Raw genomic sequence first — 26322 nt, 5'->3', positions numbered from 1 at the left:
ACACAAATAGAGCTAATAAGCTTTGGTTTGGCACCACGTTGTACATTAATAACATCCTGTCTTAACCATATTTTAATGATCCTGATTATGGAGCAGTCTGTAACTAGATAAATATGTGGTTGGCTCATTGTTATGCATAATTAGTCACATGTTGGAAAGCTAAGTACCTATTAATATTAATGATGGCTTACGTACTATAGATGTTTTGTGGAAAATCAGCACAATGTCAGAAAAACTGCAGACCCAGGCAAACATCGATGCAGCAGGTGTTGAGCTGTTATATGTTGGTCTTGAGCCCAGGGAAAAGAGGGACCCCATTCACATACCGGCCAAAATAAATTCAGTTACAGTGAGGTCGTTAAGGTCTCTGCTGACAATTCCAGGCCTCATTTGTTCAGGAGTTTATTTGTCCATTCGTCCGTTTGAGTGAACAGAACGAAGACTGCACAGTGACACGGGCCATTCAGCCCAAATCGGCTTATTTATTAACCGTACAGTCAACCTTACAGAGTAGCCACTGTGTCGAGCCGGGCCTCTGACTCTACTGCTTGACCTAATAAGCTGCCCGCTGCATTGGCTTCCCTCTGGATAAAAATAAAATTCTTCCTGACTCAAATATAGATTCACCATTCCTTCCTGATTGTTCTGCAGTAGTCATAGACCTGTGTGTCACATCGCAAACTACACATTCACCACCACACTCCCTTACATTGTGTCAAATTGTAGTCAGTCGGCTAACGAGTAAACATAACATGCTGTATGGGATGGATTCATCTTCTCAAAATATGATCCCATCTTCTAATCATAAGTCACCCTGATGACTCATGACTGCATCTCCAAATATCAAAGCAAGTATTTAAGTATGCAGTAGTCTTCAGTATGCAGATGACATCAAAGTCTGGGTCCGAGACGATCTCTCTCTCTGAATACCAACAAGACGAAAGAGATGTTGTTCAGTTATTGTTGACTTTATAAAGGCTAGCACGAACCCCCACACCCCTAAACACACAAACAAGTTGCTGACGGTGAGCATCACTGACAACCTCTCATGGAGCCAGAATGCTTCATCCTTCATGAGCCTACGTGAGGAAGGCCTAACAATGCTTTTACATCCCAAGAAGTTCTAAAGAGCAGGCCTGGGCACACTCCAGGTTCTACTGGTGCATTATAAAGCCCATGCATCACTGTCTGGTATGGGAACTACTCCTCTACAGACAGGAAGACCCTGCAGTGTCTTGTGGAAACAGACATGCACATTCAGCAAGTAGTGCATACAAAAGGCCCACAGCATTAGAAAGGACCCCTTTCATCCCTCCTATGGACTGTTTGAACCCCTTACCTGCTGGTAGAGGACTACTTAGTATTAGGGCCCAAACATTCAGACTTCCTGCTGGTTATTAGGTGACTCACTTACTCCACCCGCCCATGTTTTTAGTTAATTTTTTTTTATTTTTTAGCACAGCTTTATGATGTTCATTTTATTCTGCGATTGGACACTTTTATCAAACTCTTGTTTTTTTCCAGACTACCATGCTTTCTCTTTTTTAATGCATATTTTTTGTTTAATATTTTAATTTTGTTTATTGCTGTCTTTTATTGTTGTTTTTATTGTCTCATTTTATTATTGTTTCACATTGCATTGTGGTTCTGTGGGCACTGTATTTAATCATTTTTTCTTAGACCTGTAATGAGAAGAATAACAATAAACTTGAATTTATTAATTTTTCGACTTTTCTTTTTGTGATCATGGTGTTTTTATGCGACAAAAAGTTTAAAACAGAATATTTTTGTTTGTTGTCCTCTTAAAACATACCCCATTTCATAATTACATGTGGTTTTGGATTGTAAGGAGTTTGTAAGAGGGCGTTTGTAGGGCGGCCTGTAGCGTAGTGGTTAAGGTAAATTACATTACATTATTGGCATTTGGCAGACGCTCTTATCCAGAGCGACGTACAGTTGATTAGACTTAGCAGGAGACAATTAGTGGGGCAATGCAGGGTTAAGGGCCTTGCTCAAGGGCCCAATGGCTGTGCAGCTACACCAGGATTAGAACCACCAACCTTGTGTATGCCAGTCATTTACCTTAACCACTACGCTACAGGCCGCCCTGTAAAAGGCTGGTGGTTCTAGTCCCGGTGTAGCCACAATAAGATCCGCACAGCCGTTGGGTCCTTGAGCAAGGCCCTTAACCCTGCATTGCTCCAGGGGAGGATTGTCTCCTGCTTAGTCTAATCAACTGTAGGTCGCTCTGGATAAGAGCGTCTGCCAAATGCCAACAATGTAATGTTGCTCTATGGAGAAATGTGGGGAAGGCATTAAACCCTTTGTTCCGTTTCTCCTCTCCAGCATGCCATGTACATTACATTACATTATTGGCATTTGGCAGACGCTCTTATCCAGAGCGACGTACAACAAAGTGCATACCTATAACCAGGGATAAGTTCGCTGAAAGACCCTAGAGGGAAGTACAATTTCAACTGCTACCTGTACAACAAAGATAAGGACCAGGGCCTTTTTTTTTTTGAGAACAAAGACACAAACAAACAGAGCAAAAGTGACCGAAGTTAACTATCCAAACACTGCTTATCTAGCCAACTAAAAATACCGATACACAAAGCAAGTCACAGAGACAACAATTAAAGTTCACAGGGAGGTAGGGAGGGATGGGGAGAGGTGCTGCTTGAAGAGGTGAGTCTTCAGCTTGTGCTTGAAGGTGGGGAGAGATTCTACAGTTCTGACCTCAACGGGGAGTTCGTTCCACCACCGTGGAGCCAGAACAGACAGTAGTCGTGAGCGTGAGGTGGAGGTTCGGAGAGGGGGAGGTGCCAAGCGGCCTGTGGAGGCTGAACGAAGAGGTCTGGCAGGGGTGTAGGGTCTGATGATTTTTTGTAGATAAGCTGGGGAAGACCCTTTAACTGCTTGGAAGGCTAGCACCAATGTTTTGAATTTGATGCGAGCCATGATAGGCAGCCAGTGGAGGGAAGTAAGCAGGGGGGTGACGTGTGAGTATTTGGGAAGGTTGAAGACCAGACGAGCTGCTGCATTCTGGATGAGTTGGAGGGGTCTGATGGCAGACGCTGGGAGGCCAGCCAAGAGGGAATTGCAGTAGTCCAGGCGGGACAGAACCATCGCTTGGACCAGGAGCTGGGTTGAGTAGGGGGTGAGAAAGGAGCGGATTCTCCGTATGTTGTATAGGAAGAACCTGCAAGACCGGGTCACCACCGCAATGTTCTCGGAGAGGGACAGTCTGCTGTCCATCACCACGCCGAGGTTCCTTGCACTGGGTGACGGCATGAGTGTGGTATCCCCGAGGGAAATGGAGAGATCCAGATGGGGAGAGGTTTTAGCAGGGATGAATATAATTTCAGTCTTGCCTGGGTTGAGCTTTAGATGGTGGTTGTCCATCCAGCTCTGGATGTCATGTATCGCATGTGTGGGCAGCTCTGTGCCACAGGGGACCCTGTACATTTTCAATACCAGACGTAAACGTGAAATAATGTACTGTTCATGTCTGTTGTACTGTATGTACTGTTCATGTTCATGATTTTAAATCCTGGCCATTTTGCTCAAAAATATCAGAAAAAGTGAATTCCCTGTGTTCTCCATTGAGGAAATGAGAGAGGCCTGGAGTCTGTGTTCTCCATTGAGGAGATGAGAGAGTACAGGAGTCTGTTCTCCATTGAGGAGATGAGAGAGGACAGGAGTCTGTGTTCTCCATTGAGGAGATGAGTCTTGTAACAGTGTATAGTTATGAAACGAGTGGCTAAATTCCATTTGCAGATGGTCTTTGTATGGTTATTGACTTTTTCCCAAATTGTGAGAAGATTATGGGCTGGAAACAACTTCTACAACTACAACTACTACTACTACTTCTATTATTATTATTATTATTATTATTATTATTGTTATTATTATTATTATTATTATTATTATTATTATTATTATTATTATTAGATTGACTCATCAACAATTTTGTTGCCAATCTGGTTCTTCACAAATTGGTGGTTTGTGCCCCATTTTAGCATATCATTGAGAGTAGTAATAAAATCCAATGTTTCAATCTCTCTTTCCAATTTTTTTTTTTTCATTTTTTTTTTTCATGAGCGCTGTGCAATTATTAACTATTCATTATTAACTTCTTTGGCTTCAGCATTATAGCAGTTCACAGACAATATCTTCTAATTACACATTCTTGTTTTGCCCAACACACCCACAGATATGTGCAGAATAATATGAAACGGCAATTTTACTTGAAACTATTTATGTAACTTTGTTCTATTCCCTTGCTGCATTCTTAGACTCGCTGCCCTCCATCTTTCGAGATGGCAATTGGATCTGATGTTATTCTCCCCCAAGGATTAGCTGGGGTTAAAGTAATGGTCAGAATGGAGACAGTGAAGCCATTTTTCTGAGTAAATGCACTTAGTAATCATGTATTTTCCTAAAGGCACTTTGTAATTCTTTTAAATCTGGAAAACAAACTGTAAATATCTTGAAGGGGAGCTTTTGAGAATGCAGTTTTCTTGACTGGAATTCAAAACAATGAAGTGCATTCTGGGGGTAGAAATGTACGAGTGATAACTGAGTTACACTATGAGCTATAAATGTTAAATGTTAAGTATGTAAATAGAAAGCTATAGAACGTACAAGTTCAGGTCCATTTTAAAACAATGGATTGCAGTAAAAACAGAGCAATGTCATATTTACAACAGAAACAAGAGGAGTGATGTTAATGGTAAAGAGTGGCAGAGGCCAATGCTTAAGGTGCAGGATTTCTGATATTGCTGTCAGGCAGTATTTGTGAGTACTCCAATTACTGGACATCACTGGAAATATGCACAAATCTTCTGATGGTTAAAGGTGGTGCAACAAATGCAGGCAGGTATACACACACACGCACACACCGTTACACATAGTGAGTGATGAAAACTGTTATATTTGGTTCGTGTTTCAATGATGAAGAAATGAGTCATGAAAACCTTGTTTAATTTGTATTTTCTCAATATAAACATGATTCATTGCTAGTATTTTGACAAAATTTTTATTTCTGGATTGCTTTAAAATCCCAATAATGTTCTGGGTCAATTTGACCCAGCGAACAAGACTGAAATCTCCAAAAAGCGAACAGAACACAAGGGTTAATGTCATATTTACACATTTTGTCTAAAGATCAGAAACCAGTGTGACAAATATGCAATAATAGAGGAAAGCAGGAAGGGGGCAAATACGTTTTCACAATACTCAATGCACATCTTCCTGTGGTTAAAATGTTAAAAGAGTGTGTTTTCTGTGAAATAACTGGTTCAAAATGTATATGCTGTGATGGATTGTATTGCAGTTCTGAAGCACAATTCAAAATCTCCCCTACAATGAACTCTGTGTGAAAAGAAAACGCATGAGGGAATATTTGAGTAGTTAAATATTTAGGTTAAATATTTAACGAAGAATTACATAATTAATTTAGTAATTACTTAATGACTTAAGGGAATGTTCAAATTTAAGTCTGTTACACCAAAGGACCTTAAGGCCATATTAATAGGAGAGGTGTTTTATGCAACTGGGCACTGTGCCATTAACATTAACCAGGACTGTGATTCAAAGCCTGAAGCAGGCATTTATGCAAGGCATTTGTTACTGTAATGCTACTTTGTGCCCCAAGTAGGCAATACCTATGTGTTAGTGGTCTATGCCTATTTTAGTTTTCACAAATTAACCCTTACCCAGTTAGCTAAATAACTGCATTCATCAATGCTTCACAAAACTGGTGTTGAACACACAAGGATAGGGTTGGTGTTGGTGATTGACCATAGGAGGGTAGGGCAGGCGTTGGTCATTGAACATAGGAGGGTAGGGTTGGTGTTGATGACTGAACACACAAGGGTAAGGTTGGTGTTGGTCGCTGAACATACAAGGGTAGGGCTAGTGTTGGGGACTGAACACACAAGGGTAGGGCTAGTGTTGGTGATTGAACACACAAGGGTAGGGCTGCTGTTGGAGATTGAACTGGAGAGGACATTGGATGCCAGGAGGTCCAGAGGTTCATACAGGGCAGCAGGGTGTCAAGCACTGGGTCTATCTCTGAATGAAAGTCACAGCCTTTGCACAAGGTGGAATGAGCTCCTTGTAGGTTGGTCAAAGGCCTTTTTATGCAGTGTTGAACATCCTCCTGGCTGCCTGCAGCTGGTGTTGATTATAATGGACAGCCAGCTCCCAGTGATTACATTACCGCAGCAATCACTGTGACAGCAGAGAGAAAGCGAGACACAAAGCAACACTCCAGCATCGTCCTGCATGCTTTTGAGTTAAGTGCGCCATTTCGAACAGACATGTTTTACACATTGTTAAAGCCAGCCGAGTATCTGCTCTGTCAAACAGATATGTGTCGAAGTTACTCTCTAAATACGATGAGTCTGCTTTTGTTACAGGAATGCATTCGTGAGGCCGCTGTTGTATGCTGACAGCTGATAAGCACTGCGCTCTACAGTCTTAACTCTGAACTCTGTCTGTTCAAATCTTCATTAAGATAGCATCTGCGCTGTGTTGTGTTTCATGAGTACAGACAAAGGGTTACAAGGTGGTCATTATGCTGGCTAGTGATGCTTTCCATTGATAAAACAAAACCTGTAGTACAACTCTCTCTGTTACTGCATACTTGGTCTGTTTAAAATCTGGTTTGGTAGCAACATTCTCATGACACAAAAACAACAGTACATTTTCACACGCAACAATGCATGTGTGTTATGTAACACATTAACTGGGACGCATTAACAGTGCTCAAAAGCAGTAGAGCTGGGGTAGTCAAAACTGCTCGTGCATCCACAGACGGTTGCTTATATCAGCTCCTTTGGCACAGTAAAAGGCATCCTGCCTGCTTCAAAATACAAAGCTGAGTTTCTCTGTATTCAACACTCAGAGATTGCATTGCTGCCTCGCTCACTATATGTTTGCATTGGTTGGAGCAGGTTTCTCCATGATCAGAAAGTGTAGCACTGTAATTGTGTTGCACCTGTGCCATACAGTGATTTGACAGTAATTTGTGACTGGGTGATCTCAGATGTTGGAAACTTCCCTTCTTAAGTAAAATACAAGATTCACCTGACCAGCAGTTTATCAATTTAGCTGACATTACCATGTCACTAAAATACACAAAGAGTAGTTGCACTGGTGTGTTTCAGAGTAAAACTATTCAACAGAAAAGACTTAGGAAGACTTAGGCGATTAATAATTGGGCCAACTGTAGACAATCGTACTTTATCATTTGCACAAATGTGCTTCACATTTGCAATTTGTAGAATGGCATGAGAAACGGTGTTCTGCTGTGAACAAGTGATGTTATGGTGTGGAGGTTTTCACATATTGCTTTGAGAATGTTAATTGTCATTTGACAATTGGGCCAAAGCCATTGAGAAACTGTAACTGTAGTTAATGCTAGCAAGTGGGCCAAATGGATTCTTGAACCCCATCCACTCTGCCCCCTTGTGGTTGAGTTGTCGACGTTTCAAATTATTGTTGCGTTCATATTTATATAATACAAAAAACTGCAACATAATTTAACCACAAAACAGCGATGCCAGATTGTTAAAAAGACTCCGCTAGCAAGAGCAGCAGTTTGGATCCTTATCAGGCTCTTATTTGCAATGCAGGGCATTAAAACAGCAAGCTCCCCCATGCCACGCTTACAGTTTACAACTCTGACCATGTCTCAGACTCAAACAATTAAAGGCGTATTCGAACAATCCTTGATACCATTTCACTACGTAAAAAAAATCCACTATGAGAACAACAATATACAATTCAGAAGTTTCATGAATAAACACATTGATTTAACTTTGGAATGAAATTAGGAAGTTTCTATAATACGCCCCCTGGATTACAACCAGAACATAGGGGGAGTCGACAATGAGGTATTATACTTTTAAAATATATTTTATTTTCAGTCATGGAAAGGGCAAAGTATTGCATTTCTGTGTAAGCCATGTGAAATTTATTAATTGATTATTATTTTATTGATTGTTTGTAAATTTTATTGCAGGTTACTGGCACATACGTGTGTACACGAATGGCAACCTGTGTTCCGTAATACTGTCTTATTCAAAGATGCCAGCACCTTCCCTGCACACCAGCCTCTGCCAGTAAGGTTAGAGATGTACAAGCCCACACTCTGCCTCCCCAACAGCTCCCCCTAACCAATGAAAGGACAACAGGAAGCAGTGCCAGCTCTGCACCCCAAGAGATGTCAAAACAAGCATCATGTGCCGCAAATGTAAGGCATATCACACACTGCCACTTGTGCGCCTGAACACACACACACACGCACACACATACATGGGACTGTTCGTGTAATCCTATAATCTATTTTGAGGTTGAACTATCAATAAATAAATGACTAATAAATCCTGCTTATTTTACTCAACAAGTGGTATAATTGGAAAATGAAAGGACCATACATTCTGAAAAGAAGTGGAAAACCTGTGCTAATGACTGGGAATGAAGTTGGTTAAAATAAGGAAAACAATATTAGATAATTAGTTATGCTTTATGATAGCTTGTAAGCAGTTAAAACAGACCAGCCGATTTAGGACAGGAACACAAATAATAGAAACATGGCATAGGGGTCAACAAAGACAATGACACCATATAGACCATATTTATTATTTGTTTTCAGAGCAACAATATATATTTTTGTATATATATTCACAATATATGTGAAAAGTACTAGCCAGCTGCTGATGTGTAAGATGTATTGTGACAGTGACACAATTATTATTATTATTTTTGGCTGTGAGTGCATGTTGTCAGCTTTAATTTGAAGGTAATTACAGTATGCAGAATACCCCCCCCCCCCCCCCATTTTAGGGAAGAAAATGTATGGTACAAATGAACATAATCTGAAATAAATGTGTCTTGAGTTCCTCATTGTTTTTGGGCAATTTTGCCTTCAATCTTGTGAAATACATTTTCATTTTGATTCAGGAAGGGTTCATTCAAGAACTTTCCACTTTTTGGACCTGAAAATGTCCTTGGTTTCTTGGGGTCACTGTCCTGCTGCAAGGTGAAGCACAATCCAATGAGTTTTGAGGCATTTACTTGGATCTGAGCAGGTTTATTTGCACTTCAGTTGCTGCTGACATTTCATGCATGCAAGCTTTTCATGCGCATTGATGTCAATCAATTTTCAGAAAAGTGCATTTTCATAAACAAAATGTAACATATCTGCATATCATGGTCATAATTCAAAACGCTTTCTTAATTTTGTGGCAAGAAAAACATGGAACCATACATATGATTTCCTATAGTTATTTCAGTGATTCAAGGTAATCTTTTCTGTGGAGGAATGTATACCTATAACAGTAACAGCATTGAGCAGAACATGCATTTAAAAACACTGACATGCCCTTCTTGAATAGCTGGTTTAGTATTAAAAATCATATACTAAGTTAACAGTATTATAATAAATAGGCATCTGAAAAGCAATATTTTAGCATAAGTAGCTCCACTAAGCCCATTCAAAGGGACCTGTCTGGCCACTCACATTATAAAGTAAATAGCACTTAGGATGATGCACACCCTGGGTTTATTATTTCATATTCCATATTTCAAGACAAACACTTCCAGGAGCCTTTCGACCTCACAATAAGAGAATAAAAAAACTCCTTAATAAAATGGAGATTAATTTCATTGAGAACAATAAATCCAATGAATATATTATCTTTAGCAGTTGCTCTTGCGTATTGCGCAAAACAAATTATGTGGTGGCTTCAAAGGCATAAATTAGCAAAAATAGAGAAATGCTAATAAAACACAAAGTCATAGGCATGCTTTTTCGATGAGGGATTATACATAAGTTTGAATATACTTTTCAGTGTGGCATCCCTAATAAATAAATAATGCTGAACTTCAAACTTTAGAGCATTGCTCCAATCAAATACTTTATTTTTAGCAATCATCCTCCTCATATTGGCTCCTTGAACTCCCTTTATATTTGAGTGCTACTGCATGCTTCCTGCTGCCTATGCACTTTCTAGAAAAATGACAGCAAAATAATAAGGCTGCTAAAACCGATACCTAGATTCAAATGGGAAGCGAATTTTTAATTATATCCCCACCAGAGAAGGCAAATAATGCTCATTTCCCACTAGAATCAGTGAGGATTATTTTGGTTTAGCATTACTAATAGTATGCTTAGTTAGCTAAGTTAACTCAAAACCAATAATGGAGGATGAATGCAAAATGTGATTAATCACATTTGTTTTCAGTGAAATATTTGCATTTGCTGAAAGCCTCAAAAGACAAGAAATTAAATTGATCAGCCCTAACAATAATATCAGCCTGCTCTCCATCAAGGTATCAAGCAGAGATCTCTGACAACTGCCACAGCCATGTATAATGCCTACTGTACGTGGATTCTTTGAGAGGTTTGAATCTTAAACAGTGCACTGTAAAGTTTATTGGCAATTTAGCATATTAAAGTTAGAGGCAATATACTTATTTTGCGACTTCTAAAGCGTGCTTTATTTCCAAAATGTTCATGTGTCCTATTTGAGACCATATCTCTTGTATCACTCTTTCAACATAGCTTGCCCACAAACTGTGTTGGTATATAGCATTAAATTACTGTGATAAATGGATAAATCCTGTATTGAAGTGTATATTGTGGAGTATAGAGCAGCGGTCTCCAACCCTGGACCTGAAGAGCTACTGGGTCTGCTGGTTTTTGCTGTTACTCTGCACTTATTTAATCAATTAGAGCAGATGATTACACAGCTAGCTCACCTCACCTGGTTACCTGGGTCTCTACTGGGTGCTGATTTTAAGGTGAAAACAAAAACCAGCAGACCAAGTAGCTCTCCAGGACCAGGGTTCGTGACCTCTGGTTTAGAGCGTATATTACTATGATATTATTCATATATGCCTGCTGTATGTCATTCTGGATAAAAGTATAGATGTAGATGTATAGCCTACAGTATGTACATACACTTTATTAGGTACATATTAGGACTTATTCTGCTGCTGTAGCCTATCCACTTAGAGGTTTGACGCATTGTGTGTTCAGAGATGCTTTTCTGCATACCACTGTTGTAATTAATGGTTATTGGCGTTACTGTCACATTCCTGTCAGCTTTGACCAGTCTGGCCCTTCCCCCCTAACCGCTCTCATTAAAAATGATTTTTTGTTTTTCGCATTATTCTCTGCAAACCCTAGACACTATTGTGCGTGAAAATACAAGGAGATCAGCAGCATGCTTATGCATTCAGTTGCTGCCACATGATTGGCTAATTAAATATTTGCATCAACATGCAGGTGTACAGGCCTACCTAATAAAGTGCTACTGCCTTGCAATATTTTACTATTAGGGTGCTTTCATATGGAAAGCCGTTGGGGCCAAAACCGTCTGGGAAAATACGCCCTAACAAGGCAAAATAGACCACGTAAAAAATAAACGCATTCAAAATACCCGCGTTAGCAAGGAAGTAATGGCCGCGTTTAGACGGCCAAAATGAACGCGTTCAAATACCCCTGCCAACATGGGAAAATTGACCGTCTTAGATATTAGAAGTTGTAGAGCTACCAGCCTACTGCAGAATATTTATTTGTATTTCTTTAGTTGTAAAGGTCGACCTATTGTGTTAATTGAGCCAGCTAGCCAATTTTTGGTTGGTTGATTTGGTTTTAATTACAAATGAGCCTATTACAAATAATTACAAATGAGAAATGTTTTTTTTTTTTTTTTTAATGTATTTATTAAACCTTTAATGTATTTTTTTGCCCCCCTATATCCCACCCCTGGTCCCAAATATAGTTTTTACAATTACAATAAAATATATATATATATATATATATATATATACACACATATATACAAATGAAAAATGTGTCTGTGCATGCATATAGGCTATTGTAATCTTTAATAAAAAATTAAGTCAACAAAACTTCACACTAAGGTGAAACAACTACCATCATAACAAATACCATCATATGAGATAACTTCCTCCATCATATAACACAATACCACTATCATAGGCCTATAACTTCCTCCATCATATAACACAATACCACTGATCTGCGTGACGTTAATGCGAGAGGCATACGGTAAATTTAAAAAATAGATGTTACCAATGACATTTTAATTTGCAATGTCAGAAAAAACTATTCACAAAATCCTACTTCCCATGTCTTTAACATTTTTAAGACTTGAAAGATTGTAAGACATTTTAATACCAATTAAAGCCTTTAGATTAATTCAATGCCTTTTAAGGATCCGCGGGAACCCTGTACCTTGTTTTCAGCCAAACACATGCACTGACTTTTATGGCTTTACTGCTTATTATGCTACATACAAAGACAAAGATCTGACTGGTGTGTAGTGTATAGTATCTCAAAGGTGACAGCCTTGACTTCAAGGTTCAACACTAACAATCAAGTTAGAAGTCAGGACAACACGACTATTCAATTAGAAAAATAACAAGAAATCTTCAGCTGAATTACACAATATTTTAATACAAATGTTGAATAAAGGTGTAAGGAGAGAGGCCATTAACTAGGCTTGCTAACTGCACTCATGCAGATTCAGGAATGCCCCTAATGAAAGTTAAAACTTCTTCCAGAACATCAATTCCCAAACTGTCCCGTGCTCCGTCCAAAGGATTGACCTGTTCCATCAGCTCGTGCATGTGTCCTTCCTCAAGATTTAACTGGTTGTTGGGAACCTGGACTGCTTCTGCATAGTCCAAATTAGGTGGTGCCACTTCATCCTCTGCAGCTGGGATGTCATCCCCTGCAACTGGTTGTTCATCAACTCCAAACACTCCCTGGATGGCAGTGTGATTTCGGGCTTGTTGGGCAAGGCAACCTCGAATTAAAATTTGGTAGGAGGACATATGCCTTGCCGTCCTCAGCCTATGGTGGTTCGACCAACAACTTGAGGAGCCCGGTAGCCTTGGCCAACTGAAAACATTAAAACAACCATTTAAAATATTACAAGCTTTCCAAACTACATTCGTAGTTTAAATTCATAAAATAAACCAATGTCAAAATAGTTAAGTGATTAAGCTACAATGCTTTCAGTAGACAATATCTGTAGATCTGACAATAAAAAGGAGTTGGGGGCTGTAGCTTTACCTTGCTGCTGAGTGAGTGTTCTCAACTCTTGAAGAAACTCGGAAATGATATCCTGCATTTCATCTGCCAAGACAGGCTCAATCAATCGCCCTCTTGCCCAACTAATACTTCTCTGCATCGTCTCCATCCTGTAAATGTAAATGAAACCAGACCTTGATATCGCACACACAATCCTACTTGAGTACTAGCTCGGGTCTAGCAGTAGCTGCTGGGAAGGAGCGTCCCGTTTGTAGGTACATGCTTTTACTGCCAACGTGGCTAACCATTCACAAGGCACACCGGAAAAAATGCTATCGATATTTCATATTCATATATTCATATTCATAGTTCATATTAGCAGCGCTATCGACAAAGCTTCTCCATATACTCATGTAGCATTATTACATCAATGAAGACTAGCACGCCAAATTCAAACGTTTGCTTACCTTGTAATAATCGGCCCAGAGTCTGTCTCCACATTGTCCGACAAAGCTAGGCTTGTGCATTCCGAAAAAGTCCTCTGGCAATTAACAACAAATCGTGCCATGCTTATTTGGAGAGCTTAGCTTCTTCTGTTAGCCTATTTTACAAAGCCATCCCGGCTTATCACTCAAGTCGTAAGTTCAGGTCTGTCGCTGGGTGAGCTGTTTTACAAGATTCTTGAACTGCGAAGACTTAAGCTGTGCAATAAACTATTACAAACCAATGATGTACCAGGGATTGAAGTGAGGTAAGCCTCTATCTCAGCAGACGTGGACGGTAAGTAGGCGATACATCATCATCTCATGAATATAACGCAACGTGTTCACGCTCTCTGAAGCATACGTAGATGTACGTATTTATATACGTAATATGCAAATATATGCCCAAATGCTGCAGTATTATTGGCTGTGTAAGTAGGCGTTCATTTTGGCCGTCTAAACGCGGCCATTACTTCCGTGTTAACGCGGGTATTTTGAACGCGTTTATTTTTTACGTGGTCTATTTTGCCTTGTTAGGGCGTATTTTCCCAGGCGGTTTTGGCCCCAACGGCTTTCCATACTTTCACACTGGGTCCACTTGTCTAGATTGTTTCGAAACCGAGTGCGTTTATCTCCTTGTCACGGTTAATTTTGTAAATGTCAAACAAAATTGTGACCTGTTCCGAAACAAACAAGTGGGACCAGTTCCGTCTGGAAGAGGTGGTCCCGGCGCAATTCCTACTGAGACACGTTCCGAATCCCATTAGTCTGAAACCAATCACGCTTGCTTGAAAGCAAGCACGCTCCTGAGTTTTTCACTTGGTTACAGATATTTTTTAGCAAACCGTAACCAACCATAACGTAAGCAGTTACGCAAGCAGTAGAGGGAAAACCTGGTCATTATACGAAACTTGATGCCTCATAAACATTTGGTCTGAGCAACACAACTACTCTAACCAGGGTAAATTGTCATAGTAAAGTCACAGCATAATTGGTGCCACTGTTCTTTCTAGATAATTAAGGCACAATGGTGTTTTACTTTAGCTACTGAAAATTGACCCCATGGCCACCAGTTGCTCCTGGAAGTGGCGTTGGTCTGCCAGCAGGGGGCAATCTTCCCTCTGGTCAAATAAACCCCAATGCCCCAGTGCAGTGACAGGGATATGCAGGATATATGGTGCGTAATAGTACATGCAGTTGACAAACCTACACCAAACAGATATGAGATGGACCTATACTCAAGGTTTGTTGCTAGTCTCCAGAGGTATATTGCAACCTGTTGCTCTACAGAAATTGTAGGTCTTAGTCTGGTCGTCTGTTGGAGGGGATGCAGCAAGTCACATAATTTTTTGAAAGAGGTTCTCCCCATCCAGAAATTCTTCAGCCAGTCCTCTTCTGTCCAGTTTGTGTCAATGTACTGCCACCATTGTGTAGATCTAGGTTCAGTCCATACACTCCTATCACAAACAGGACGTAACATTTACAAGTGCATCTGGGGAACCACAGTTAGAATAAAAGAATAATAAGACCCCCACTCCCATATCTTTTCATTGTATCTCATAAGGATCAAAGTTGTATTCTGAATGATTGACTACTGCCTTGCAAGTATTTTACTATTAGTGTGCTTTCACACTGGGTCCACTTGCCTAGATTGTTTTGAAACCGAGAACATTGCGGCGGTGACCCGGTCATGCAGGTTCTTCCTATGCAACATACAGAGAATCTGCCCCTTTCTCACCCCCTACTCGACCCAGCTCCTGGTCCTAGCGATGGTTCTGTCCCGCCTGGACTACTGCAATTCCCTCTTGGCTGGCCTCCCAGCGTCCGCCATCAGACCCCTCCAACTTATCCAGAATGCAGCAGCTCGTCTGGTCTTCAACCTTCCCAAATACTCACACTGGCTGCCTGTCATGGCTGCCTGTCATGGCTCGCATCATATTCAAAACATTGGTGCTAGCCTTCCAAGCAGTTAAGGGGTCTTCCCCAGCTTATCTACAAAAAATCATCAGACCCTACACCCCTGCCAGACCTCTTCGTTCAGCCTCCACAGGCCACTTGGCACCTCCCCCTCTCCGAACCTCCACCTCCTGCTCATGACTATTGTCTGTTCTGGCTCCACGGTGGTGGAACGAACTCCCTGTTGAGGTCAGAACTGTAGAATCTCTCCCCACCTTCAAGCGCAAACTGTAGATGCACCTCTTCAAGCAGCACCTCTCCCCATCCCTCCCTACCTCCCTGTGAACCTTAATTGTTGTCTTTGTGATTTACGTTGTGTTTCACTATTTTTTGTTGGCTAGGTATGCAGTATTTGGCTAGTTAAGTTGGTCACTTTTGCTTTGTTGTTTGTTTGTTTATTTGTTTATTTGTTGTTTAAAAAAAATAATAATAATAATGAGACGGGTGCGTGGGGGTTGGACCCAAAATGCACGACTCAGAAACAATAATGGAATAAAGTCCCGTCAGGGCTTTATTTGGGACGAATCCCAGGAGCGTAGTCACAACAAGCAAAGTCCATACACGTAGATCCAGCCAAACAGACGATAAACAAACAAAAAGCACGGTGCCGAACGAAGAAGCAAACTCGTAGTCGGTAAACGTGCAGGGAGGTCCGGTAGCAGGAGAGCTGTCAGCGGGGCTGAAGTACAGGCGGACGGCAGGCAGTGTCGTAGTCGAGGGCGATGCGGAAGTCGAAACCATAAAACAATCAGCGAGGCAAAAGTACAAAGACGGTAGGCGAGGACGTGGTCAAAAACAAGCGGAGGTCAACAAAACAGAAATCAATAAACTATGGTCGGTAAACAGGCTTGGATCGTAACGTGTAATCAATAATAGTAATGCTCAAGAGTTGCTTTGGAGTTCAAGAGGCAGACAATTTTGCGAAGAACAGTTGCGCGACTGGGCTATAAATGCGGGTGTAGACAGGTGTAGACAATTAGTTAGAGCGTAGCAAGGAAATGGAAAACAGGTGCGATGGATGACAAATTTAACAAGGAAATTAGTAATCGTTAGTAATAAACCTATCCTGCCCTAGCATTAGTAAATTAGTAAATGACATGCACGAGAAACGTAAGGTAACATGAACACATGATTAGTTTGTTAGTTTCTACCCAATCCTGATCTAGCGTTAGTAGTTTTAGTAAATAGACAAATGGAAACAATTAGGGAGTGAATGACAGAAGGAGAGAGAGAGAAAAGGCGGAACGCAAGGTTTGCGGAAAGACATGTAAAAGTGTATGCATAAACAACGACCAGTTAACGTAACAATAAACATAAATCAAAACATAACACAAAGCGAAACTAAGACGATAACCAATCAACATAACAAGGTAATATAATCGTACGAAACATAACTAGACATGACAAGAAAATAAATCGTAACGAAACATAACTAAACATGACAAGAAAATAAATCGTAACGAAACATAACTAAACAACATGACGAACCTAGACTAACATAATACATGATCAGACACTACGTGACTAAGACAACATGAATAAACATAAAACATGGCGAGACAGACCTGAAACGTGACAAATAATAGTAGGCCCTGGTCCTTATCTTTGTTGTACGGGTAGCAATTGAAATTGTACTTCCCTCTAGGGTCTTTCAGCGCACTTATCCCTGGTTATGGGTATGCACTTTGTTGTACGTCGCTCTGGATAAGAGCGTCTGCCAAATGCCAATAATGTAATGTAATGTAATATTTTGATGATTATAGGTAGACATGAATAATGTGGGATATGTGGCCAATAATAAATCCCAAGAGTAGCCTATATGATTGAGCTTGTAATGCAAACGCTACACTGTTTACTTCCCCAATGTTTCCCTGCTACAATTGAAATTAAATGAATTAACTTGGCAGCTTTATTTCATATTTTTAACTTTATCTCTGTGGAAGCTTTGTACTAGTCGACCTATTTTGTTATTATAATGATAATAGATCGAATTGCCTAGCCCAAGGGTTAGGCCAAAACATAATTGAAATCAACTCGCCTTTCTGGGGAATACATTTGAAAATGAATGGTCTGCCTTCTCGTAAACCTTCAGCAGTTGCCTCACCACCTATGCAAATGTATGTATTTGCCGTATTTGAGCATCGTGTTGTTCATTTTGTTGAAAAGACTGACTTTGAAGGAAGCGCCAGATAAACCAAAACACAAATGCAAACCTTGCCATATTTGTTGTTTGTTACCATAGTTACTTCCTTAACGTGCTTTTGTTTACTACTGAAGAACCCCAAAAGAATGTCGCATCATCAATCAAAACAGGACAGAGATCGCTTGACAGCTGTCAGTGTGAAACCAAACATGACAGCTATACAAACGGGACAGGGTTTGTTTGTACTCTCGGTTTCGGAACAGATTTTCAAAAGGACCCTGTCTGAAAGCACCCTTATATTGAGACTATATTTTGACTCATTTCAAGATTTGCCAATGGAATAGGAAAATGTAACTTGTCAAGCAAACATTAATTTAAATCAAGCTAATATTTCTACTTGAGAAAAAAAACACCAGAAGTCTTTTCATAACACTTGTTAAGACAGTAATTTTTTTGAACAGGTGGCTTTGCCAAAACGCAAAACAGTGTTTTGTTCTCTGTGCATGAAGAACCCGGTCAAAACCCGATACAACTGCTGGACAAGTGAAGATCTGTTATTGCAAATGTTAGAAGTTCAACAATTACTAAAGTAAATTTATATGAGAAACTGAGTATGTAATTTATTGATGTAATAAAAAATATTCAGCAATGCTTAAATATATGGTGCAAATAGCATATCCATTGGTGTACAGACAAACTTAACTTCATAGCCATTGGCAAATGAACAAAACAGACATTACAAACTATTTTTTGGGGACAGCAATTTTGACAGAGAGCAGTTTGACAGAGATTGGTAAGAGCAGCACACAATCACCATATCATCGAGCTGGTCAACTTGTGATATTGGGACTGTAGACTGCAAAATCTTGAAAAAGAATTCAGTAGCTAATAACTCTCTCGACATTTGTAATCTGCATTGCGCTTGTAAATCGCTTTGGATTAAAAGCGTCTGCCAAATGACTAAAATGTAAAATAGAAAAAAATGTCTGCTTGTATTGTAACACGAAGCAGTTCTCTGGATGCATCTACTTCCATGAGCATGGAGCAGTTTCTTTTCTGACATGAGGAATGTGCAAGGTGGCCCCATATGCTGCAAGCTCATCTCTATTTAAAAAACCCCCGTCTGCCAAAATTGCATCTCTGAGCTCTCCAGTCTTTATGCCCACTAAGTATTTCATTGTGTTGTTATTCTTGTAACTGGACCATGTCTGTGCACTTCCATTTAAATGAGTGGGCCTCTATAAAAACTTGTGCAGTCAATTATGAAATGCCGTTGAGGTTTGTTCTTTAGAACAGCACCTTCACTTGGCCGCTTGATACATGGCTTTAGTATACAGTCGATGTGGCAAGTAGCCAAGCTTTCAAAATATTTGAGCCTATATGCTTTGTCTCTGTGGCTAAGTTGTATATTATTTGTGAGTGCCACTCGCAACTGGTCATTCAGTGACAGACATTCAAATAATTTATGGGTCCCACTTCTTAGTTTTGCGAATAAACAGCTGAATTTTACCAGTTAAAAACAGTCCAGTTAAAAACAGGAGGAATGTGGTCTTGCTTTTTACCGTTACAAATTACACATGATTTTCTAAGCTCTTATTTAAGTAGTGTGTTCTCATCTGAGATATAGGTCTTGATGCAGGTTGCGGTACTCAATGTTTAACTGTTGATGTTAAGGGTGTTATATTGTTCATATTATTGGCTGACATGCATCTTTGTTGTGTAAACGATGAAGGACTATGCCTCCTGTGAATGCTGACTTGCCATATGGACCCCCAGCTGATTGTCATTAACCATTAATTGTCTCTATATACAATGAAACTCCTAGATGAAGGCTTTTTGGCTGAAATAAGTTGGTGTATTTTTAATGTTCAGCATGAACTAGCCTAGTATGAAATGCTTTTTTGATTGCCTTTGCCTTTTTTGGTTTATATTTATTGCCTTGGGTTTGCTCTGTATGGCTTTTTCCAAAGAGCACCTTCATTCTATTTAATTTCTTAAGAAGTCTACCTAAAGCCTGCAGCCTTCTACACTGTTGTTGAAATGTCTGATTTGATTTGATGCTGCTATTCATTGAATTCATTAATTTGAGCATTTCGGCTCAAAGATTCATCCGACATGAGATGAAAGATGCTAGAAAGAAGAAGATTTTGCACTGACCCACATATAAAATCTTTGGAGGCAAAATGAAAGGTACATGTGAAGAAATTCTCAGTCTTTGAAACAGGAGAAACCCTTGTTTGTTTTTATATCACTGTATTATGGCCTTATTATAAACTGGCCCAGCATTGCTACTTGACTGCTCCATCTAGTCAGATGATCTCTCCTAAACACATTTTAACCTAAAGCATTTTTCTTTTTCCCTGTGCAAAATAGTATTTTGAATACTTATGATAAAAAGTGAAATATGAAATGGAAAAGTTTTTAAGTAATAGAGACACTAATTCAACATAATTTGACAAAGTACCAGGGAGGCCAAGAAGCCCAACGCTGTCCTATATAAAAACATGAACAAAGGGCGATAATGTTGATAATGTATGTTATCAAATCAAAGTTTATTTGTCACATACTCCATCATACAGGTACAATTTGAAGTGAAATGCTTCACGCTAGTGTTATGTACGGTCCAGGGAACCCAGACGCAGACCACAGGATAATCCAAAAGAGTAGTTTTAATGTCAGTAGTCACAAGCCAAGAGATCCAAAACACAGCCAAAAACGAAAAGCAAAAGAATAGTCGAAAAAACAAGCGAGAGGTCAAAATCCAGAAAATCACAGGGCGAAGGTACAGCAGGGCAAAGTCGAAGGCAAGTCGAAGGCAAGGCAAAGCAAGGCAAAGCAAGGCAAAGCAAGGCAAAGCAAGGCAAAGCAAGGCAAAGGGGTGTCTTTCAAGAATCTCTATAACAAGGCTTACAAACAATCGGCACTTATCAAGATCAACGTTCTGACAACGAAGCATACTGAGACTGAGGTTTAAATACAAGAGGGAAGGTGACAATCTAGGCGGGGCAGAGGAAAAGGTGGGCTAAACAAATGGACAACAGGTGGGGAAACACAATAGGGTAATAACATAACGGGAGGGAGACGAAAACGCGGACTGGATGCACGAAACAAAACATGCAAAACATACGGCTCCGGATTAGGGAGTAGACATTTGCATAGTTAGAAGACGTAGTGATAGTTAGAGACAGGTGCGAACACTTCGCTGAAATTAAACGAGTAATCAGGGATAGCATAGGGAGGCGGAGTTATAGAACAGTGCAGAAATACTAAGAGATAGCGTTAGTGAGTTAGTTTCGTGAATATTTCTAAACTACCCAATAAAAGTGATTGTTAGTTAGTTAGACAGACAGTAAGTGTATTAATCAGATTAGTACTGTACAAAACCTAGATTAGTAGTAGTTAGTAAGAATCGTGCTCTACAACATTTAACTATCAAGAAAAAGCAGGAAGTAAGAATCGCGAGTTTTAGAAAAAATGTTGAACCCCGAAAAACTACCGTAACCACCCGAATAGTGGGGCACGCAGACAGGGGAGTGACTAGACTAATAAACATTCAGACGTAGACATAACAGGGGAGGACAATAGAGAACTGTAATGGGAAAACATAAACCAGGTACTATGGGAAATGAATCATAAACAAGAATAAACATGAAAACATACAGAACAAATACAGAAACATTACAGCTAGCTCCAAGATGTACTTCGTAAATAGTACAGTCTTAGCGGAGCTAGCATGAAGGCGACCGGAGTCGTCCACCTCAATTCATGTTAAATGTCTACATTTTAGCTAAAAGAAAATGTAGAAATTTTAACTCTGTGCCCTGTTTCATGTACGTGGCTAACCCCGTGAACCCGATTAGTGTGTTCACATTTTGTGATAGGATGAAGTCAGGATTTTCATTCACAAAGGGAGCTCAGTCTTCTCCTTTCTAGCCTCAAAATAGCATTGCATTAAACTTGCATTGCATTAAAAAATGAGTCTGATGTATAGAGAGAAGTGTTATAATATAACAGTAATGGTGATGGTTAAAATGCTGATGGAAAAGCACTGTTTCCCCTGAAATCAGCTGGGAACTGTGAGGGGCTTTTTCATGTTCAAACCCTTGCTTGGGAATTAGCTTAAATAAATAAATACAAATACATTATTCATTTTTGTTCAGACAGGCTTAACTGAATCTTTTTTTAAAGCAGGTAAACAGTGACTTAAACATAATGAAATATATGAAATTAAACAAAGCACATATTAGGGGAGAAGGAATTGGTTACTGGAAAGTAAATGCAATCATGTACAGATACTAAAATGATTTCAGATAACTGCATATTTTATGTAACCAAGAACAAAAGCGGTGAATACACTGAAAAGATGATACACTGGCTCGCCCCATCATTAACCACTTGAAAAGCACATCCTTTGCTCTAAATGTACAGCCAGCATCCAGTTATAGCAGTGAAGTAGTATCTCAAAGGTAGACCTTAGTGAGCAAACGCTACTGGGAGGTGTTCCATTATAAATATTTTGCAAGTTTGTATGTTTAAAACAGGTCCGGAACATACCTGTAGCCTGCTGTAACGTTAGTTAGCTAGTGGTCACAGTGAGTTTTGTCACAGTTTAGTTGAGTTCTGCATAAGATTCTGTCAAGGAAGTGAAGTTAAGCAGCAGTGACACTCTGGCATCCATTTTATTCTGATATAGGCCAACCTAAGAGTCCCCAAAATACTGGCTGTTGATGAATTAACCATTTCTGGAATGTTAATAGTATGAGAGCGTGAAGTTTGCTAGGCCACCCCCATTGATACACACAAAACGGATAACAGAGTGCAAAACTGTAGTAGTGCTGCTTCCAGTGCAGTTTGAAACATTGTCAGCTGATACGGTCTTCTGAAGAATTCTTGTTAAGTGTTTTTGTGTGTGTGATCACAAATAAACATCCATAAACATAAACGTCATTCCTCAGAAGAATTTTCAATGGGGCCTCATTCTCAATTATATCAATTTTAATAACAACCGTAAGCACATAAAAACCCGCTTTTTGGAAAAGGCACTAGTCCGTTTAAAAGTAGGACGTATTCTAATTGGGTGAGAAACTGTACAACATTTTAAAAAGTTTGTAGAAGAATGCAAAAAAACCTTTATAAAAATGCTAATATTTTCACTAATCTTTTTAATAGAAACTACCAAACGGAATTTTATTAGATTTTCAGGATTCATTGGAATAGCGCGTTTGCCTTACCAAAAGATTTTTCATGTATATTGGTCCCAGAAAGTGAAATGACGAGGCTGGCGATATTCATGTTTTGAATGCAAGTGTGGTTCAGACATTATCTAACAGGCACGATAGTTAATGCATACTTACAATGCTCATATAGGCCTTGTAACATCTACCTACCTAGCCAATACAAATATGCCTAACAATATTGGCAAAAGCAATTTAAAGGCTATATAAAGCCAGTAATTATTTACACAGTGTACAAGAATAAAATGTTACAAGCAGGTACATATATATTAATTATGTCCGTATGTCACTTAATGCTTCCTTTCCTTCTTCTGACCTACTCCCCAAATCCATGTCAGCATGGTAAGAATATGCGGATGAGTCGGCAAAATTACTAAAATATTCCCAAAGCTGGAGAAGACAAAAATGGGACTTGGGTGCCTGTATATTACAGCACAATTTTTGCTGGACAGCACAACACTGTGATAAAGCAAGCACGCTGTAATGCTGTTCTTAGTTTAGAATCAGGCATGCCATACACTGTTGGAAAGCTTATACCAGGGGTCAACAACCCTGGTCCTGGATAGCTGCAGAGTCTGCTGGTTTTTGTTTTCAATATATTATTTTTTCAGCATCCAATAAACTATGAAATAAAAATGAATCACCATTGCAATCCTTCACCATTGCAAGCAGTCCGACAGTGTCAGAAATTCCCTCCCTCACAACCTGACCGAGCTGAAATATAAATAACATAAAAAAAACAGTGTACACCAAGGTAAACCATCTGCACATACTTCAAAGTAAAACTCATATTCAAATCCCAGAAAAAAAAAAAAAATGAAGGATTAAAGGAATAGTTTTGCATATCTTCTGGCTTTTTGTGTTATGCTAATGTGAATATTTCCAGCAGAAGGCTCAATTATATTTTTAACAGGGGCACTTAATTATAGGAATAAATGGAACAGAGTACAGCACAGATCTGTTTATATAATAATGGGGATTTTTCCATATGAGATTTCTTTAATACTTTTTGCAGCAGCAAATGCATTTGTTTAATCAAAATCCTTTTAAACACACAAAGTCAGCATGAACCACATAAGTAAATCAGTGCAACAAGAAGAAGTTGACACTAGTATATTTTCAGAACAGGAATTATCGTGATGTTATCCTTCATAAATTAGTATAAAATAAGACATCTTGAAAATACCGGGTGATGGTTAAACATGAAACCAGATGACTCTGCGGTGACATTGACACACAGGAAGTCAAAACTCCCCACTCTCATATTTCACAATGGAATATTCTGTCTCAGCCTTTGACAAAGACAATGGTAAAAACAAATCCAAGTTCTTTGATGGAAAGAATTCATGGAAGAAGCACCAGAATCCCTCAGCATCAGAGGGCAGCCAAAGGACAGCATCCAGCCACGTGGCCAGCTACTCAGCGTAGGGGAGAAGGGTGCGTAAGGAGTGGACCAGCTGACCCTTAAATCTCTAGATGGCAACCAAACAAAATCAGTTAAACTCCAAAACGAAAAGATTGGAGCATAAAAATAGTAGTGTTCCCAGGCTACACTGCCACCCTCAACAGCAGTTCATCATTTGTAAACATCATCCCATATGAAACCATTAAAGGCCATAGCACTACATCACTGCATTATTTAAAACTGTTATTCAGCCAGCAAAAAAAGAAAAATAACAGAGAAAATGGCAATTGATAAACGGCTGTTCAGTCTACCAATAAAGCCTCAAAGGCAGGTGTTCCATTCTAACCACCCTTCTAAATACTTTTTTGGTATGGAGATGAATGATTTTTAGACTTGGTGACGCCAAGGCACAACCCATCTCTGTTCCGATCATAGATTAACGATATTATAACTTAAATAGTATCTTGTCATAGTGTGACCAGAGGTGCATTCAATATTGTACACGTGAAAGGTGCAATAGGTAATTTCATACTCCTAACGGTCAAGAGAGAAATGACAGCAACAAACACCCTGAAACCACTGTTTATCATCCCACAGTCTATGAATATAACACGTAATGTAAAGTGTTATTATACAGTTCAGTGTTCTCATGCACTGTTTTGGAAAGCTTACAGTGATAAAAGCCATATTTTTGTAGTTTTCTAGTAAGAAATTGTTTGAACAGTAGACTTTATGAAATGTTGGCTTTAGTGTGCTACACAACACTATTTATAGTTTTCACTTTAGCTAACCAACTATATTATGAGCAAGCAATTTATTTGGCTATGTAACTAGCCGGCTATATAACTAAGATATGATAGTCTACCACAAACGATGCAACTGTAACTTACAGTGTAAGACAAATAAAGGTTTAGCTAAACATGCATGAATGATGACGTAAAGAGATAAAAGGAATGTGCAGCTGCCCGAATTGCACTGATTAGCTTGCCAAATTTACAAATATCCATTGCTACTGATAGCGAACTGGTATTGTTTTATGACTAGATGAGAAGAAAAAAAGTAAGTGAATGTCTTGTATTTTATAACACACAGCCAACCCATAATTTGGTATGGCTTTTTATTGATATTTCTGTCACGAGAAAACAAGCAAAAACAATATCACACATCACAGATGCATAAAATATTGTTATAATTATAAGCAGAAATGTCCCAAAACGTAAAAACCAGTCGAAACACTAAAAATAACTATAAGCATTTTCATCTGACAGACACTGGGCTGCATGTTCAGTCCTTCACGGTGCCTGCTTGTGCCTGAGGCCATGCCACTCGGGGAAGCAGAAGAGGTAAATGGTAAATGGTTGGCATTTATATAGCGCCTTTATCCAAAGCGCTGTACAATTGATGCTTCTCATTCACCCATTCATACCCACACTCACACACCGACAGCGATTGGCTGCCATGCAAGGCCCCGACCAGCTCGTCAGGAGCATTTAGGGGTTAGGTGTCTTGCTCAGGGACACTTCGACACAGCTCGGGCGCGGGATCGAACCGGCAACCCTCCGACTGCCAGACGACTGCTCTTACTGCCTGAGCCATGTCGCCCCCTTGAGGTCTGCGATCATGCAGAGAGGAACATCACAAGACCTGCACTTGAAGATGGTCTTGTTTTTCCTCTTCAGACTGAGGCAGTGGGCACAGTACCTCCTCCCTTTTGCGGCCTTTTGACGAAGATCGTGCTGTGCGCATCTGAAACCGGCACGGGAAAGAAGCCACCCACTGTGCAGCCGCTGTCTCCATCTCCTTTGTACCCTCACCCACAGTGCTGTCTTTCCCACAGCCAGCTGTAAACAGAGGGTCTTCTCTGAAGAGCTTCTGGGTCAATGGCTTGGGTCATTGGCTTGTGCCATTGGCTTGTGCCATCAGCAGCCATCCCTTTGTATAGGATGTAGCTGTTCACAATGGAGAAACAGTGGAGAAACAGCTTTTTGTACCGGTGCATAGTCAAGACTCACGCTGAAGTACAT

This window comes from Conger conger, chromosome 13 (genome assembly GCF_963514075.1).
Source record: "Conger conger chromosome 13, fConCon1.1, whole genome shotgun sequence".
Taxonomy (NCBI): domain Eukaryota; kingdom Metazoa; phylum Chordata; class Actinopteri; order Anguilliformes; family Congridae; genus Conger; species Conger conger.
Note: the sequence above shows the minus strand (reverse complement) of the source record.